This window comes from Lactuca virosa, chromosome 8 (assembly GCF_052849685.1).
Source record: "Lactuca virosa cultivar CGN04683 chromosome 8, Lactuca_virosa_CGN04683_v6, whole genome shotgun sequence".
NCBI lineage: Eukaryota > Viridiplantae > Streptophyta > Magnoliopsida > Asterales > Asteraceae > Lactuca > Lactuca virosa.
The window spans coordinates 238196548-238213374 of NC_136433.1; positions in this window are offsets into that span (position 1 = coordinate 238196548).

A 16827-nucleotide genomic window follows, 5' to 3' on the forward strand; every position below is an offset into this window, starting at 1 on the left:
CTTATGTATTATAGGAAGACGAAGGGGTAGCCCTTGGCATTTGTATGAAAGACATGGAGGTGGCTCCAAGAAAATCAGTATCCAAGACCAGGGTTCGGACCCTGGTAGTTAAGTACATAGTTAGTTGTAGAATGTATGCTAGTTGTCTTTGTGATGCTTGCATCAAGGACCAGGAGGTGGCTTCTGGCACTGGTCTGTAAGATCCAGGGTTTTCTCCCTGGCCTGGCAAGGAAAGACCATGATACGACTCGTGGCATAATGGCAAGACTATGGTTGGCACATAGCACCTCCTACTACATGTTTGATATGTATGACTCGTATGTTATGTATGGTATGTGGTATTTGGGGAACTCAGTAAGGTTTGTGCTTACAGTTGTTATTTATGGTTTCAGGTATTTCCGGCTCGAAAGGGAAGGGCCCGACTTGATCGTAGAGCATACACCCATATTTTCCGCAATCTTGAGATTTTGGGATTGTACTCTGATAACTGTTTTTATTATAAAATATCTTTAAGGATTTTAGTAAATGATAAATAGGTGTTTCGGTTGTTTTAAAAATCATATTTTTACCTTCATATTTTGGGATGTTACAAAAGGACATCATGTTCTTATTGAAAAAATCCATTTCGGAACCACTGTAACTTCTTTACATCGATGTCAGTAGTCCATCTGTCATAGAAAGTTTACATCACAAAAGTACATTCTTGTGATTGTTGATGAATACACAAGGTTCACGTGGGTTTTCTTCTTAAGGCTAAAGTCAAAAACTGCTTCCGAGCTTATCAACTTCATTAAAGGAATCGAAGTCCTAACTAAACTTCTTGTCAGAAGAATTTGAAGTGAGAATGGACTCGAGTTCACAAATGTCACCATTGAAAAGTTTCTTACCAACATAGGCATTGGACACAAATTTTTATGCTCCTTACACTCCTCAACAAAACGGTGTTGTTGAAAGAGGAATCAAACTCTAGTTGAAGCCACTCGGTCGATGTTGAACTTTGCAAACATTCCTCTCTATCTCTGGACCGAAGCCATCTCCACATCCTGTTTCACTGAAAATCGAAGCATCATCAACCGTCGTCTCAACAAAACACCATATTGAGCAATGAATGGTCGAAAGTTGAGCATCTCTTTCATGCACATTTTTAGATGTAGATACTTTATCAAAAACAATCATGATCAACTCACCAAGTTTCAACCAATTCCGATGAAGCCACCTTTCTGGGATACTCAGCCAAATCTAAAGCTTATAGGGTTCTAAATCGTAGAACTCGTGTAATTCAAGAAGGTTTCGATATCACTTTTGATGATAATTTTGTTCGGAACTCAGATCCTACTCATGTTACAACACACATCATGGAGTCCGATGCTCCGCCCTGGGTCTCCAAATCCTCAAATATCAATGAAAGTGATTTTGAAAGTCTGCCCGGACCAATAAAAACTGCTCTTCATTTGGAATCTCGATCAAGATCATCCTCATCGGTCACTCCGGTTTCTCAAAATGTCTATGGTTCAACCCCATATTTTCCTCCACTTGATTCTGAAATATTTCAACTTTCTCAGGTTGAGGGGGAGAATAATCATCCAACCCTCGATTCAATTGTCGATGGATTTCAAGATGCAACAGATCAATTCGTTTAATTTGATTCTATTCCAAACAACAATGAAGATGATGCCAACTTATTTGACTTTCTGAACGATGACGATGCTGAAATATCCGGTTCAGAAGTTCAGGGGGAGCATCATCCTCAAACTCAAATTGTTCAGGGGGAGCAACATAAGCCCATTGTTGATATCAGATCATCCGTTGCACAAGAACTTCCAAGATTGAATATCTTGACAAAGGATCATCCTCTGAATAAAGTTATTGGAAATATTAATGATGGAGTTCAAACTCACTCTGCTGCTAACATTCAAAATGAGTGTCCCTTCTCGGGATTTATATCAATGGCTGAACCTAAATCCATAAAAGAAGTATTAGAACATTCTGATTCGATTACAACCATGCAAGAAGAGCTAGCAGTATTTGATAAAAATCAAGTGTGGACTCTTGTCCCTCCTCCTCAGGATCACCCTATTGTTGGTACAAGATGAGTATTCTGAAACAAACTTAATGACGCCGGACTCATAATCCGAAAGAAAGAGAGATTGGTAGCCAAAGGATTTACTCAGATTGAAGGGTTTGACTACGACGAGACCTTTGCTCCTATGGCTTGTCTTTAAGCTATCCAAATCTTTCTCCCTTATGCTGCTCACAAAGGATTTAAAGTTTGCCAAATGGACGTCAAAAGTGTTTTTCTCAATGGTGAACTTGATAGTGAAGTATATCTTCAATAGCCTCCCTGTTTTGTGAATCTTTCATATCCGAACTATTGTTAAAAACTTTAAAAAGCTATTTTTGTCCCCCAAGCATGCTCCACGCGCCTAGTACGAGTAACTCACTATTTTTCTGAAGCGTTCTGGTTTTCAAAAAGGAATTCTTGATCCTACATTATGTCAAGCGTTGAATGGAAACCATCTCATGTTAGTTCAAATATATGTCGACGACATCATCTTTGGATCAACTGATCTAACGATGGTTACGGATTTTGAAAATTTAATGGTTTGTCGATTTCAGATGAGTATGAATCGTGAATTGAGCTTCTTCCTCAGAATGCATATTAAATAGACCAAAAGAGGAATCTTCGTTAATCAAGAGAAATACATTTCCAAACTTCTAAAGAAATATTCAATGGAAACTTGTGCCACTGCAAAGGTTCCAATGGATTTCGGATACAATATCTTCTCGGACCCATCCGGTGTTGTTGTTGATCAGAAGAAGTATAGGGGAATGCTCAGATCCCTACTCTACCTCACTGCAGGTCGTCTGGACATCATGTTCTATAAATGTCTATGTGCTAGATTCTAGGTTAATCCAAAGATGTCTCATCTTTTTGGTTGTCAAGAAAATCTTCCGATATTTTAAATGAACTAAGAACCTTAGAATTTGGTACCTTGCAAATGAAAATTCCTTCTTCAAGCCTATTCCGTCTCAAACTATGGAGGACTTCAACTTGATAGAAAAATCACTTCTGGTGGTTGTCAATTTTTGGGTAGAAGATTGGTCAGCCGGTCATCCAAGAAACATAATTGTATTGTTCTTGCAACAGCCGAAGCGGAATATATTGTTGCTGCAAGATGCACCTCGCAAGTTCTATGTATGAAATCTCAACTTTTGGACTATGGTTATTGATTTCAATAGATTCCGATCTATTCTGATTCTCAAAGTGCAATTCCGATCTCTCACAATCCAATTCAGCATTCGATGACCAAGTACATTGATATCGGTACCATTTTATTAAAGATCATGTTCTAGTAGGTAACATTGAGCTCATTTTTGTTCAATCTGATGATGAAATTGCTGATGTCTTTACTAAGACATAAGACGAAACCAAATTTAATGGGGTTTTGAACAAAATAGGAATGATGATGCCAGATCCTCAATTCTTCCAAGAAGTTTGTACTCTCTAATTGGAACATTGGAAAGTCAAATAATTCTGAATTAAAACTTTTTCTCCTCGGAATTGTTTCTTCTCGGAAAATAAAGGATCATTATATTTCTTTTTGTATAACATTTTCTCCTAGTCTTAAGTTTTTCAACATTCCACATCATTTGAAGTACAGTTTGCTATAGTTACATTGGATATCTGGAGAGAATTCTCTTATTGGAATATTTTATTTCAGAACGATCTCTCTGAAGTACACCTCGAAATTCAAATCTGAAATGGTAATGTGATTTCATCACTTATCTCCTTCTGAGCTCTGTTTCTTCAGCTCTCGGAACTTCAAGTGTTTTTCAAAACTTGTCCTCTAAGATCTTCATGATTTTTTACCTCTGATATTCAGTTAGAGATTGTGCCATCTCTAATTCTATATGATGTACTAATGTTTTGTTTGAATTCTTTTCAATGTATCTTATGAAATTCCATATCGGAATCTGATTACTTTGAGACTCTCGCCAATAAATGATTTTTAAGGTTATCATTAAGGTTTTATTCTGAAACGTTTTTCATGAATACCTTAACGGTAATTTTCTTTATGATTATCCTGTTAATTCTAAATAAACATGCTTTGGCACACATCTCAATAAAGTACTGAGTGTTTTCTGAACTGAATCGACCGTTTCCCTTTTTGAACAAACAAACGTGTCATCATTTCATTCACAACTATCACATAGGAAGCCTTTTTAGGCTTTGCATTAAATACAACCCGTTTCAGTTCTCAAGTGTCATCATTCCATCCTCCGATCCAACCTGAAACTTCCAACCTATATAAGGATTTTGAATCCTAATTGTTTACACTTTTCACTTTGGTTATCTTCTTCTTAGAGCGATTTCTTACGTACTCTGTTCCTCAAAGCTTTTCAAAATCACCTGCAATGGCGTCCAAATCTTCTGAAATGGAATCTAAATAATAAAAAACAACAACAAATAAGAAAGCTTCGAAAGGGTCTGCATCATCTTCCTCCACTGAGATCATTTTAAGAGAAACAACCCAGTTGTTTTCTCACGAACCCATGGATTATGATGAATCTGTGAGAATCATGATAGAGTTTATCTCCTGCCATCCCATTGTTGTTCCTCTCACCAAAATCCCTAACCCTAATTTCCCTCTAAGACTTCTTCACAAAGCCTTTGAAAGAGTGAAGATTGATAATGGCGTTCTTGAAGTAAAGATAACTAACGACAGAATTGTACCAGTTCACAAGGCCACTTTTCTAAAAGCAATTGGAATTTTAGAAAACCCCAAAGGTTTTCAAGTGCAAGAACCATCATTTTAAGAATTTCAATCATATTTTCCCTAATTCGCTACAATGGAGAGTTCATGGCAAAGGAGTTCAAGAAATCAACCGTTCCTGGCTTATAGACAATCCTGATGCAACTCAGTATTAGGGGTTTGTCCGGAAAACATGGTGGTACATACACCATGAGAAAATACTAACTTTACGTGGTCTACAACATGTTCATCGGAAGAGCTAACGTCGTCGACCTACCAAAGATTCTGTGGAAAGATTTTAGGAAGTTTTCTATCAAGATGAAACCGAACGAGATCCCAAGTCCGAGATTCTTGGCTCTGACTATACAAGAACTCTACTCCGAGACACATGAAGCCTTTCTAGTCAATATACTACTCTTTCAAAACTATTAAGACTTATACATTACCGAGTCAATCTACCTTCGAACCTATTAGACGATTACATGAGTACATGTTGGCCACTGTTCCTTCCGACTCACCACATCTCAAACACCATCTTGAGATCTCGATTGTGTTTGTCCCAACATAACGGGCCTCGATCTTGGATGACACAGCCTCAGATGAGAGCAAATCAACCACCTCTATAGGACGCATCAAAGAGCTTGCCAAACGGAAGGCATCCCCTTCCAAAGTCCCAGCCAAAAAGAGAACCAAAGCTGGTGAATCCTCTCAAAAGGATTCACAAATCGGGATTCGACCTGAATTTGGGTCTCAGGTTACCCCACTTGGCTACTCTTCTGACGTACCCTCTGGAGTTTCAAAATCGGATACGCACACATACACGGGGAGTCTGCTTATGATCTACTCGCCTCTTCTCAAAAAGATTGTGCTGGTATTGAACAAAGGCCCTTAGAGCCCCATGGGATTCACTCACGAGTCAACTTGAACATGCATTTCTCTTCTACACATGCACAATAAGTGACCCATGTTACTGATTCCAAGCTTTCCGAAGCAGGAGTAGTCCATCCTACTTCAAAAGCCACAACTGGTCTGAAACCTATTTTAGGTAAAGGACGAATGAGTATTTTTGACAAGGATTGATTAGATTTTGTTGATAGGGCTCATGCAAGGCATCCAGAGCACACTCAAGAACAAGTTGAATACACGTTGATTTATATGCGTCAACGAGCTGTCATGAGTCTCCTTACCTTCACCTTCCCATTGAATGAAGAGACATATCAAGAACTTCAAGCATTCATCGATTCTTTGAAGAAGGCTCCAAGTGCAGATGTTCCCAATTCTAAAAACATAGTGTATGATCCTCCTACGTTTACCGGTGCATAAGTTCCTAGCCTGATGTCGAAGATGATCTTTCCAACAAGATTTTTTTTGAAGACAAAAACACCATTGTTGGTGTCAGTCCGGTTCCCACTACCTTCAGTCTACTTCATAAACCTTCTTCCTAAAAATATTGTTTTGATTTTCGTCTCTCCTCGTCCTCCGAGGAATCTGAAGAAGAAGAAAATATTGAAGGAAACAAGAACTCCTCTCCACATCCTGAAGCCACCTTGGAAGATGATCACGATGACAAAACCCAAGGTAACCCAATGGTGCCAAATGATGATGGAAATAAAAATGAAGATGAAGATGAAAAGAAATCTGAAAGTTCCAACTCGAATATACGATCCTCCGATGAAAACATTGTGGATCCTTTTTATAATGCCCGTGTTTCTAGGCTAGGCATTAATATTGACGTAATAGTCTAGGTTAACCTTTGTAACTCATTTGGAATTAATAAAGAGGAATTATGTGAATATTATGTGAATTATGTGCTTATCTGCTTAATTATTATGATTAATGAATTAAGAATAAAAATAAGCGTCGAAAATAAATATTAGATAAACCCAATATCTATGAAGGAAGTTGTAGTGGTCGCGATAAGGATTCCGGATATATAAAGAATACCGAAATCCGAGTTATAACGAAGAAGTTATGACCTGTCAAAGTTCCGCGACAAAACCGACACGGCGCCGAATGACGTAAAAAGTGATTTTTTGATAAACTAATTTTTAGCCTTCGTGATGTAAATGAAAGTCATACTGTTCGTTAAACCGAGAGTATGCATAAAACGAACGCCCAAATCTGACTTCGTATGAGGAAGTTATGATTTTTCTAAGTTTCAGCTTAGCAGTAGACAACTAAAAACTCGAAATTTAGATCGGGTGATTTTTATCCGACACAACCTAAACGAGAATCAAAGGTCTCGTCAATAGTAGTACAACGGTAAAAAGACAGACGAAAACGGACGTCAGATGAAGAAGTTATGAATTTTTAACGGATTTTCCTGTCCCGTTCTGTTAAAAATAATAATATTAAAAATAAAGTCAAAATTAGCCAATGGAGTCTAAACGAAAGTTGTAGAACATATATTTACCTACGTGTGCATATAAAGAACGTCAAAAACGGAGCCCGTATGCGAAAGTTATGGATTTTAGAAATATGGGACACAAAAATCGAGAAAAATTCTAAAACCGAGGAATTTCGCATGACTGGTGTTCAGCCACGTCACCCTCACTCGCTGCTTGCCTCGTGTCCGAACCGATGAGTCATCCGATGCGTGGTCCAGCCGAAATCCGACACGTATCACATTTGTGTCGCAACCCTCGCACCCGAGGCCTCGGTCCAATCAGAAGCCGCCACCTGCCCTTCCCCGTGTTGACCTGCAAAGCGAGCCACCTAGAGCCTCGCATGCGAGCCGTGTGTTCGCTTCTCAGCCCTCAGATTCGAAGCTCACACCCTATAAAAGGGAGGGCTGCGAGATTTTCCTAGTAATTTTGGGATTTTGGCATTTTTTCACCCTAAACTCATATTTTCACTATTTCAACTTCCCCCGAAGCCCTGGGATTATTTCCAACACCCAAAACACGCCCCGAATTGCCTGATAAGCTCGAGAAATTTATCTTTTCGGTTTGAAACCCAACCCTCGCAGAGCCCGGTTTTCATTAAAGCTCCCGGTTTTATCATTTTACGAAACGAAGTGCTGCCCGATTATCGTTAAATCAAGTGAGTGTATAGTCACTTTCATCTTACACATAGATATACGTGCTATGTGAATATATATTGTTTAGTTATTTGAGATGGATGATGAATGAATGATTTATACATGTTTTTAAATAAATTAAACTGTATATGTATTTTTACCTACAAATATGTTGGGTAAAACATGGGTAGATAGTTGATGTGTGATGAAATAAAATGATGAGAGGCCTCGATGTTATTGTGATCCAGTCATCTAGTGGAGTATGGATGACGTCCATAGACTTTTCTAGATAGTCCTCCGGAACGCTGGCAGGCTCGCAACCTATAGGTGTTAATGAGCTTGGGTGTTCATTTGCTGTACTCCATCCCCCACATGGTTGCCTTATTTGACATAAATTGCTGGGAAACCCCCAAAGCAGTGTTGTCGCCCCGATGAAAATCCTTAGACTAGGTCCCTTGTGATAGTCGTTTTAGGGACGTAAAGTGAGGATAACGGGAATGGGTAATCGGGTTATTGTTGTTTGATGAAATTAATAAATTTATTTATTGTGGGTTGAAAACCCTATATGCTCACCAGGCTCCCAAGCCTGACCAACTCAGTTTTCTTTGTATTACAGGTAGTGGCGCGAGAGCATAAGTTGAACGACTTATCAAGATATTTTGATTATAGGCATGTAGTGTATATAACTGTTGTAAGGCTTATAATGTGTCGTTTATGCTTTTGGTCTGTATCGGAACATGACATCCCGAGTTTTGTTATATAATGAAAAAACGTTTCTAAGAAATGCTTTGGTAAATCTTATTTTATCATATTTCGTTTTGGGAAAAAATTCCACAACTCTTTTAATCAAAGGATTACTCTTAAATTATTTTAAAAGCATAAATTAAAACCGGTCTTTTCTGGCCGTGAATTTGGGGATGTCACAGTTGGTATCAGAGCATTAATTTAAGCGAACTAGGAATTTGTAGGATGTCTAGACTTAAACTTAGAATGGTAAGTGATGATCATGAGATGAGTGTCTACCATATTTTAGACACGAGCACTAGTATATTTTAGGAAAGTTTCCTAAAATACTTTTATGTGCTAAATGTTATATGTTAGCCATATATGATGTTATTTGTTTGGATCTATGGTCTGTTGCCGACCGGATCTGAAAACTTTATGTGTTTAGGATTCTAAGCATACGACTACGATATTAGAACTAGCATGTAAACGTTTTGGAGTGATAAGGATAATTAAAAGTATCGATTGTGGATAAAGATATAAATTCGACTTATTTGGTATATATATTATAATGGCAAGAACTCGCAGTGGAGTTGGAAATGCAAACGGAAATAGTAATCAACAACCTCAACCCCAAGTACTTGAGCAAGTACCTGTTGTAGCACCTGCACCTGAGCCAATGACAATGGATGGACTTCAAGCAATGATGCAGATGATGTTGGATCGCCAAATGGAAGAGACAAGGCGATTACTACAACAGAATAGGGAAGAAACTACGATGCCTGTTGAACAGCCCGAAATGAACGAAGGGCAGTCAGAAGTAGGGAACTACAGTGGGACTGTTGGTCAAGCCAACCCACCGACAATTAGACGAAACCATCAGAATGAAGGAAATGACGGACGTGGAAGTAAATACAAGGATTTTAAGGCATCCAAACCACCGTGCTTATCTGGAAGCCCGACACCGGTGGAAGTCCTGAATTGGATCTCCAAAATGGAGACAATGTTTGAAAGTTGCGAATGCAGCAACAGACATAAAACCGCTTTCGCGATTCCTCTGTAAAAATCTGGAGTACTGAGCTGGTGGAAGTTACTAGCTGATTCGATGCCTAAGGGAGAAGCTAGTAAGATGTCTTGGGAGGATTTTCTGGTACAGCTGAAAATGCAATACTGCTCTGAGCAGGATCTTCTGGAAATCAACAATGAGTTCCAGAATTTGAAGAAGGGAAAGATGAGCGTCACTGAATACGCTGCTAGTTTTATGGAAAAGATGAAGCTTGTTCCTTATCTAGTTCCGACTGAACTCTCCAAGGTCAACAAGTTTGCCCACGGATTACCAGCGGACTTTGGTCCGATGGTCAAGCAAGCAACCACTTTGAAAGCCGCCATCTGGGCTGCTAAGAATGTTGAGACCCAGATCAGAGAGAAGGGTCTAGAGAGGGCAGAACTTGGCGAAAAGAGAAGGTTTGATGGAACTTCAAGTTCCAACAAGAAAAGAAAATTTTAAAAGTCTAAGAACTTTGGAGGAAGAGGAGGGGGCGAAGGGAAATGGTGTGAAAAGTGCAAGAAAAAGCACTCTTGGAAATGTAGTGAGGAGGTGACTTGCTACAAATGTGGAAAGACTGGGCATTATGCCAATGAGTGTCCCTCCAACAAGAGGGTATGCTTTGGATGTAACGAGGAAGGGCACGTTTTGAAAGACTGTCCGAAAAAGAAGGACGCAGCAAAACCCAACATTCCACCAAAACCGAAGGCGAGAGCCTTTCAGATGACACCTGAAGCTGCGAAAGAAGAAGTTGATGTCGCTTCAGGTACCTTTCTCGTAAACGAATTGCCTGCCCAATTTTTATTTGATTCTGGAGCCAACTACTCCTTTATTTCGCATGAATTTGGTAGAAAACTAGCTTTTCCTGTCAATAGACCAGATAATGCTTTATTATTCGAAGTTGCTAGTGGTAAGTTTGTACCTGTTAGCCATCGCATGAAAAATATCTTCATTGATTTGAATGGGAATAAGTTCCATGAGGAATTATTGCCTATCGAGCTAAATGGTTTCGACATCGTGCTGGGAATGGATTGGCTTAGCACCAATGATGCCGAAATATTGTGCAGAAAAAAGATAGTAAAAGTAAACCCGCCAGGGAAAGAGTCATTTATGGTGTATGGGGACAAACGCAGAGTAAATTCTGGAATCATTTCCACAATGAAAGCCAGAAAGTGTTTGGCCAAGGGATGTACATCATATCTGGCATTCGTGATCGATGCAAAGAAGGAGAAAAGGGAGGTGCAAAGTATACCAGTGGTGTGTGATTATCCAGAAGTATTTCCCAAAGATCTTCCTGGATTACCGCCTGATAGACAAGTGGAGTTCAGAATAGACTTGTTACCAGGAACGACGCCAATAGCAAAAGCACCATACCGATTAGCACCAACAGAGATGAAGGAGCTTATGAAACGACTTCAGGAATTATTGGACAAAGGTTTCATTAGACCTAGTTCGTCACCCTGGGGAGCTCGATGTTATTCGTAAAGAAGAAGGATGGGAGTATGAGAATGTGCATAGATTACAGAGAGCTGAATAAGGCAACGATAAAGAATAAATATCCACTACCAAGGTTTTATGACCTGTTCGATCAGCTGCAAGGCTCAAGCTATTTTTCAAAGATCGACCTAAGGTCTGGATATCATCAGCTAAAGGTGAGAGAGCATGATATCGAGAAGACTGCATTCAGAACACGATATTGACACTACGAGTTTTTGGTTATGTCATTTGGACTAACCAATGCTCCAGCAGCATTCATGGATTTGATGAATAGGGTTTGTAAACCATTCCTCGATAAATCCGTGATAGTGTTCATATATGACATTCTGATTACTCGAAAAGCCAAGAGGAGCATGGCAAACACTTGCGAGAAGTGTTAGAAGTCTTAAAGAAGGAGAAGTTGTATGCAAAGTTCTCCAAATGTGATTTTTGGATTCAATAAGTCCAATTCTTGGGTCACGTGGTCAACCAAGAAGGGATAATGGTTGATCCAGCAAAAATTGAAGTTGTGATGAAGTGGGAGCAACCAAAAAGTCCCATGGAGATCCGCAGCTTTCTAGGATTAGCTGGATATTACCGAAGGTTTATCCCAGGCTTTTCTTCGATCGCTACTCCATTAACAGCTTTGACCCACAAAGGAGCTATTTATACTTGGAGTGATAAGCACAAAGAAGCATTCAAGTTGCTAAAGAAGAAATTATGTGAAGCACCGATTCTTTCTCTACTCGACGGAGTTGAAGACTTCGCTGTCTATAGCGATGCGTCTGGTCTTGGGTTGGGTTGTGTTTTGACCCAAAGAGAAAATGTGATAGCGTATGCATCTCGACAGTTGAAATAGAATGAAAAGAACTACCCACTCATGATCTGGAGTTGGCAGCGGTAGTATTTGCTCTAAAGATATGGAGGCATTACCTCTATGACACGAAGTGTAAACTTTTCACTGATCATAAAAGTCTCCAATATCTCTTTAATCAGAAAGAATTGAATATGAGGCAAAGACGTTGGCTAGAGTTACTCAAGGACTACGACTGTGAGATACTTTACCACCCCAGTAAAGCCAATGTTGTTGCTGATGCTCTCAGTCGGAAACTCAATCTTAAAAGAAAAAGGCCTAGGGCGTTGAGAATAGAAGTTGTCTCGAAAATTGTGGAAAGTAAAAAGAAAGTTCAAGAAGAAGTGAGCCACCTAGAGCCTCGCATGCGAGCCGCATGTTCGCTTCTCAGCCCTCGGATCCGAAGCTGGCACCCTATAAAAGGGAGGGCTGTGAGATTTTCCGAGTAATTTTGGGATTTTGGCACTTTTTCACCCTAAACTCATATTTTCACTATTTCAACTTCCCCCGAAGCCCCGAGATTATTTCCAACACCCAAAACACGCCCCGAAGTGCCCGAGAAGCCCAAGAAATTTATCTTTTCGGTTTGAAGCCCAACCCTCGCAGAGCCCGGTTTTCATTAAATCTCTCGGTTTTATTAGAAACGATCGTTGTAGGAAACGAAGTGCTGCCCAATTATCGTTAAATCAAGTGAGTGTATAGTCACTTTCATCTTACACATTGATATGAAGTATTTTATATAAAATACGTGCTATATGAATATATATTGTTTAGTTATTTGAGATGGATGATGAATGAATGATTTATACATGTTTTTAAATAAATTAAACTGTATATGTATTTTTATCTACAAATATGTTGGGTAAAATATGGGTAGATAGTTGATGTGTGATGAAATAAAATGATGAGAGGCCTCGATGTTATTGTGATTCAGTCATCTAGCGAAGTATGGATGACGACCACAGACTTTTCTAGATAGTCCTGTGGAACGCTGGCAGGCTCGCAACCTATAGGTGTTAATGAGCTTGGGTGTTCATTTGCTGTACTCCATCCCCCACATGGTTGCCTTATTTGACATAAATTGCTGGGAAACCCCCAAAGCAATGTTGTCGCCCCGATGAAAATCCTTAGACTAGGTCCCTTGTGATAGTTGTTTTAGGGACATAAAGTGAGGATAACGGGAATGGGTAATCGGGTTATTGTTGTATGATGAAATCAATAAATTTATTTATTGTGGGTTGAAAACCCTATATGCGCACCAGGCTCCCAAGCCTGACCCACTCAGGTTTCTTTATATTACAGGTAGTGGCGTGGGAGCATAAGTTGAACGACTTATCAAGATATTTTGATTATAGGCATGTAGTGTATATAACTGTTGTAAGGCTTATAATGTGCCGTTTATGCTTTTGGTCTATATCGGAACATGACATCCCGAGTTTTGTTATATAATGAAAATACATTTCTTTAAGAAATGCTTTGTTAAATCTTATTTTATCATATTTCGTTTTGGGAAAAAATTCCGCAACTCTTTTAATCAAAGGATTACTCTGAAATTATTTTAAAAGCATAAATTAAAACCGGTCTTTTCTGGCCGAGAATTTGGGGATGTCACACTTTTGCCTTATTGGAACTCCGAGATAATATTGCCTCAGCCAACTCCAAAGTTGATAAACTTGATCAGAAAGTAGTAGGACTTGTCACGAAGCTCGATTAGAAAGTCGCAGGTCTTGATTCCATACTCGAACTTATACTCAAGTCTCTTTCCGAGATCCAAGCTACTGCTCCCTCAATACTTGACCGAGCCAATTAGTTAGGCTAGCTTATTTCTCTTCATCTCAAGCGTACTATCAAAGAAGTTGAGCAAAAATATAATTATAGTCTCGAACATCACATCTCCACCACCACCATCATGCTTAAAATCCATGACGATATGATTACTGCTACCAATGAACTTATCAAGCAGACTCATGTTCGTCATGAAAAGCAGAATTAAAGACTTGAGAAAGAAATTCATCAGAAAGATACCATGAACATGGTCAAGCAGGATGTGCTCATCAAGCTCATTTGTTTATCCTAGCATATTATGGATGTTCCGAACCACAAGTTTTATGAAATTCTTGCCATTCTTGATGAAACCTTTGCTCACCTCAAAGCTCAAGCTCCGACAGCCACGGCATATGATGCACTCAACAAGAAAATCAATACAAGTTTCCAAGCCATGAAAGAGGGGGAGAAATATGAACAATACAATGGAAACTGTCTCGGACTATGGGCTTCGAGATGAATCTACTGATGAAGACAGTTTGGAAGTGGAAGCTATTGATATCGAAGATGTTGAAGATGATGAAGGTGACTTAGCAAAGGATGTGATTTTAGGACTTCAAGCCATCAGGGAACCACCTACCAAAGTTCTTTTGGAAGCAGAGAATATGAAATGGTCCTCAGTTTCCTAGCCAGCATCTTTATACGAAACTTTTCAACGGAGCCAAGACATGGCTAAACTCAAAACTAAGCTGGCAATCGATGCTTTCCGAGCCACACAGTCAATGCTTCCCCCAATTCCTTCTATGAGGATTGTTCAAATAGATGAAGATTCTCGCACTAGGAAACCTAATGAGATCCTTGAAGAGCCTCTGATTCCACCTCCACCCGAGGTATTCATCACTGAGTCTGGTAAGAAAATCATCTCCTCCGTTTCTTCCCAAGATGACCAAGACAAAGACAAAGGCAAAAAGATTGTTATAAGTTCGGACAACACAGTGAAGTCATTTAGAAAGTCCAAGGGCTGGTCCAAGGAACAAATACAACATGCATTGGAAGAAATCATTCGGATTCAAGATCTCAAAGATAATCCAAATCCGATATTGGGCATTTATCCTCTCTTCCGAGAAGGAATTATCCATGATATACATTTTGTGCCCTTCATGTATTTTGATCTTCCAACTCAAGATGTTGATCAACTGGACTTGCCAATCTCTCCACATGGACACTAATATATCAAGTTCGCACCTCTTTATCCATCTGATGATCCTCAAACCATCATCCGAACTATGCGTGAGAGATTGAGAACATTCTATCACCATCAAGATCATTGGATACGGTAATAAGATTCAAAGCAAGTGTGGTCTCGGATAAGAATTACCAAGATCATTGGATATGGTAATAAGGTTCAAAGCAAGTTTAATCTCGACTGTATTTCGCATAGATATTTCATATCTCAGAACAAAGAATCCACTATCACCATCACAGATGCAGACTTTCCCTTGATGAATCCCAATGGCATTCTCACTATGACTGTTCATTTTCAAGATCGACAGAGAAATGAATGAAGCATTGGCGCTTACTATGCTGCAATCATCTTTCTTAAGGACTACATTGCTAAATTTCATAGATCCGATGTAGAGTTTTCTCATCTCTTCGGAATGAAAAAATCTCTTAGCCAAATCACCACTGAGCTTCCTGAAGCCCAAATTTTAGCATAGGACCAATCGAAGAACCAGAACTTGGTTACGTCTACCTCAAGAAGAAGAACAATCAACAGGAATGTTTCTGAGTGCTTGACAAACATCTCATTCATACCAAGATTCTTCAGAATTTCATCTCTAATGCTTCCAAAACTGATTCCTCTGACCACGTCAAGAAGACATTCATTATGCATCTCTAATGGTACATCGATGTCCGAAGCTGGCTCGAAAGTGCTTATCAATTTTTGTTTGATGAAGCTAAGTGATGACTCAAATGATTGCTAAGGTCACTTAGAGGGAGATTGTTGATACATGAAAAGTGATCCTTTAGCAATCCGGCGTGAAGCATGTCCGAGACGAGAAGTATGCCGAAGTTGATTCATTTCCAAAGTGAATATTAGTCCCAGATGCATCTTATGTTGAAGTTATTCAGAGTCTTTAATGTGCATTAAATGTTCCAAGTATTATTTTGTACTGTAGTTATTGTTTGGTAGTATACTATAAGGGACAAGATCAACATAAGAGGTTGTGTCAGTCTGATGATCTTCATATGTCTTTTAGTCCATGCACTTTATCAAATTTGTCTTATTATCAATCCTTCTCTATTTAAGGAGTTGTAACCTTGTGTTATGTACGTATGAGTGAAACATTCAAGTTTTCTCATCAATACCAACAATTATTCAGTCAATCATTCTCTCTATCATTCTTATTGTTCTTGAATCTATTTACACTGTTCATACTTATTATTTAATTACTTTATGCACTTTGTTGAACTTCTTAATTCCGAGACAAGATTGGTTTACTAGACATGACTGGACCATTATTAGTAGGAGACATTGATCATAAGTTAATTCAAGGTTTTAGTTTTCAAACCTTTTCCATGCAAATCTTTGCTTTCACATTGTCCCCATACACTATAAATGATTCTCTTCCAGGAGGGTTCACTCTCACCATCTTCTTCTTACATATTATCTCGATGTCGTTCATACTATGAAAATCTATTCCTAATATTATTTCGAATCTGTTTAACACAAAAGGCAATAAGTATTCGTGAAACTTATTCCCATTCAACTCAATGACGATGTTCTTCATGCATTCGCTAATAGGTACAAACTTGCCACTAGCAACTTCTACCACTAGAGCACTATTTAGTCTATCTACAAGCAATGCTAGTCTTCTACCAAATTTGTCTGAAATAAAGGAGTAATTTTCTCTAGAATCAAACAATATATTGGCAGACAAATCATTTACTAGGAAAGTAAATGAAGCGACATTTTCTTCCTCCTTTGCTACTTCTAGAGTCATCCGGAATGCTCTCTCCTTTGGCTTTGGTAGCACATTGGCTTTGCAGCCTCCTTCCTCTTCTTCAGACCATCCTTCTAAATATTCCCATTCTCTCAACAGCTCTAGCACACTCTCTTGTTGAATGTGTACTCATTGGAGTAGTGACCGGTCCCCCCATCATTGAAACAAGTCACTTCATTGTTGCATCT